Source organism: Macaca fascicularis, chromosome 3 (genome assembly GCF_037993035.2).
Source record: "Macaca fascicularis isolate 582-1 chromosome 3, T2T-MFA8v1.1".
Taxonomy (NCBI): Eukaryota; Metazoa; Chordata; class Mammalia; order Primates; family Cercopithecidae; genus Macaca; species Macaca fascicularis.
The window spans coordinates 128,952,501-128,956,246 of NC_088377.1; positions in this window are offsets into that span (position 1 = coordinate 128,952,501).

Sequence of the window (3,746 nt, forward strand, 5' to 3'; positions counted from 1 at the left end):
TACATGTGCCATGTTCGTTTGCTGCACCCATTAACTCGTCATTTACATTAGGCATTTCTCCTAATGCTATCCCTCTCCCATTCCCCCACTGCATGACAGGTCCCGGTGTGTGATGTTCCCCACCCTGTGTCCAAGTGTTCTCATTGTTCAATTCCCACCTATGAGTGAGAACATGCAGTGTTTGGTTTTTTGTCCTTGTGATAGTTTGCTCGGAATGATGGTTTCCAGCTTCATCCATGTTGCTACAAAGGACATGAACTCATCCATTTTTTATGGCTGCATAGTATTCCATGGTGTATATCTGCCACATTTTCTTAATCCAGTCTATCATTGATGGGCATTTGGGTTCGTTCCAAGTCTTTGCTATAGTGCTGCAATAAACATACATGTGCATGTATCTTTATAGTAGCATGATTTATAATCCTTTGGGTATATACGTAGTAACAGGATCGCTGGGTCAAATGGTATTTCTGGTTCTAGATCCTTGAGAATCGCCACACTGTCTTCCACAATGGTTGAACTAGTTTACACTCCCACCAACAGTGTAAAAGCATTCCTGTTTCTCCACATCGTCTCCAGCACCTGTTGTTTCCTGACTTTTTAATGATCGCCATTCTTAACTGGTGTGCGATGGTATCTCATTGCCACTTCACGTATTTCTAATTCCAAGTCCTAGGCCAGCTAGTCTTTGGTGCTTGCCCCAGCAGGAAGAATATGTCACGACTGCAGTATGAACAAAGATGCTAAGACGGCATGTTCCTGGTATGCTTAAAGTGGTCTGGGGAGAGAGTTAGAAAGATTTATGTAGAGGAATAGTTGTGCCAGATGATGGAGGACCTAAAATATCAGGTACAGGGTTTCAGTCTTTATCTTGTAAGTGTCAAATTTTGATTGCAGTATCATGATGAAGGCACTGCTTTAGGGTAATTGGTCTGGTCCATGGCGGGTGGTTTAGGGTGGAGAAGAGAGATATTGGAGAAAGGGTCCGTGCAAGGGTTAATGCAATAACCTAGGCTTAAGGCACTAAAGGACAGAACTAGGGTGATAAATGGGGTGGAATGAACCAATCATATATGATCAAGATAATGGACAAAAGGGTTGGTGGGAGTTGAGATCTAATTGGATGGTTCTGTATAGCATGGGGAAGTTGGGGATGTCCCAGGGTTTACTGTGGGTAATGTCACTTATAAAATAAGGCCATCTTGACCGGGCGCAGTGGCTCATGCCTGTAATCCCAGCACTTTGGGAGGCCAAGGTGGGCGGATCCCCTGAGGTCAGGAGTTCGAGACCAGCCTGGCCAACATGGCAAAACCCTGTCTCTACTTTAAAATACAAAAATTAGTCGGGTGTGGTGGTAAGCATCTGTAATCCCAGCTACTCAGGATAAGGCATGACGATTGCTTGAATCTAGGAAGCAGAGGTTGCAGTGAGCCAAGGTCATGCCATTGCACTTGAGCCTGGGCAACAAGACTGAAACTCCATCTCAAAAGGAAAAAGAAAAAAAAAAAAAAAAAAGAAAGGCCATCTTAAGAAAGGAGGAGGCCGGGCGCGGTGGCTCAAGCCTGTAATCCCAGCACTTTGGGAGGCCGAGGCGGGCGGATCACAAGGTCAGGAGATCGAGACCACAGTGAAACCCCGTCTCTACTAAAAATACAAAAAATTAGCCAGGCGCGGTGGCGGGCGCCTGTAGTCCCAGCTACTCAGGAGGCTGAGGCAGGAGAATGGCGGGAACCCGGGAGGCGGAGCTTGCAGTGAGCCGAGATCGCGCCACTGCACTCCAGCCTGGGCAACAGCGTGAGACTCCGTCTCAAAAAAAAAAAAAAAAAAAAAAAAAAAAAAAAAAAAAGAAAGGAGGAAATGGCTTGGGGAGCTGTGAGACAAGGTGATGATGTAGGCTTAGATATTTTCTGTATGTGGAAGCAGAGCAAATACTAATTTGGCAGAGTTTTGGGCGCTGGAGCTCAGAGCTAGAAAGAATTGGGGACCATCAAAATTTGGTGAGAACTGAGGTTGTGAGAACAGATGAAACTGCCAGAAATGAGAGAAAAGGAAGGAGAGCCCAAGAGTCAAACTCTGGGTATGCCCATAACTAGGAGATGAAAGAAGAAGGGCATTGGTCGCCAACATATGAGAATGATGAAAGCGTGATGTTATGGAGGCTATCAGAGACTTTCAGAACTATGTTAGTGAAGCTCAGCTACAACTGATGTAGGGCTACGGTGTCCCAGGTCCTTGAGAATACACGAGGTTGTTTCACTTAACCTACTAAAAAAGGTCAAGGCACAATAAAACTAGGAACAAGTCCAGTAGATTTGACAAGGACCAGATCACCGACTCTTAGGGGCAGGGAGGAGTGAACCTACACTTCAATGAGGCAGGAATGATTATTGTGGAAGCAAAGGACAGCCCCTGCAAGAGGTCTGCCAGGTTTACCTAAAGGAAGAGGAGAAACAGCAGGGGCTGGCAAAGGTTGTGCTTTTCCTTTCTGTTTTTTCACTTTCCAGGACAGGAGGACATTTGGGCATATTTGGAGGCAGAAGGAAGTGAAGGTATAAAAACCAGCGAGTAGGGACAGGAGTGAGGATGGCCTTAGTCAGGCCAAGGGCCTTTTTCTTCCAAAACTGAAGGACAGGACTGGCCTTGTCACCTGTGGCAGTCTCTTTTGAGATGGAGGTGAGAAGACGGAATAGAGGAAGCAGGGAAAAGGGTTCTGCAGAGCCCGTGCTGGGGTAATTAGGGCTTAGATAACACTGGAGGAGGTTTAATTCAGCTGCTCTGGGCTGTGCATGAGGGAGTCAGCCAGAGAAGACTGTGATAACTCCTTCCTCTGTTATCAAAAGTATAGGACATGGCAATTTGGTGGAATTTACAGATCTCAAGGAAGACATTTGAATGTAAGTACAGACACTATACGCAGTCCTAGACATCTGACTTTTTAATTGCCTGTTGTTACAAATTTGCCATATCTCCATTACTTTGTGGTTATGGTAGCTCTCAGAAGGGGACTTTATTTCAGCAGAGTTTCATATTGTGTTTATAATCTCTTACTACTACTAGCAAAGTCCTGGAAGATGGGCTTAACCTCTGCAATGTGAGCACGCAGAAGAAAAATGGTCTTTAAAGTCACTCAGCAAAAACTCCAGGAGGGCCCCCTAAAGCTCCTGGGTCTGGATATTTTAACAAACATTACTGTGTATACACCTGCCAAAGTGAAGACACAGTGAATTAATTCCATACAAAAAAGTAAATTCAGCTGGGAAGCTTAAGGTTTTGCATATTCTCCTTGGCATCAAAACCTTCATGCACATACCGTAATAGGAACATGTGACAGCCCCATTGTTTTCTGAAGTTTTCCCTTTCCCAGTAGGCATTAGGCATTTTTGTTGTCTCAGCAATGTTCCTAACCACATGCAGCCTATTGTGTGAGTTTATTGTACATGCCATTACATAGCAGTGATGACTTGATTAAAAGTCCTTACACTTCTATGATGACATTTTGACTTCTGCACTTAGTAAAGGCTCTGAGCAAAATACACATCTTAGGGTCAGTCTATCCAATGAGTAGACTGATTTGTTCTCAATATTAGAAGTTTTGAAAAGAGAGCCAACAGTTTGAAAATCTGTCAGGAGTGGTCCAAAATCCAACAATGGGTAGCACATTTATAAGTCAACTCAAAATGAACATAAAAGGGTAATGAAAGATTACTGGCACGAAAAGAGAGAGAAGAATCCATTCTTCAAGCTTC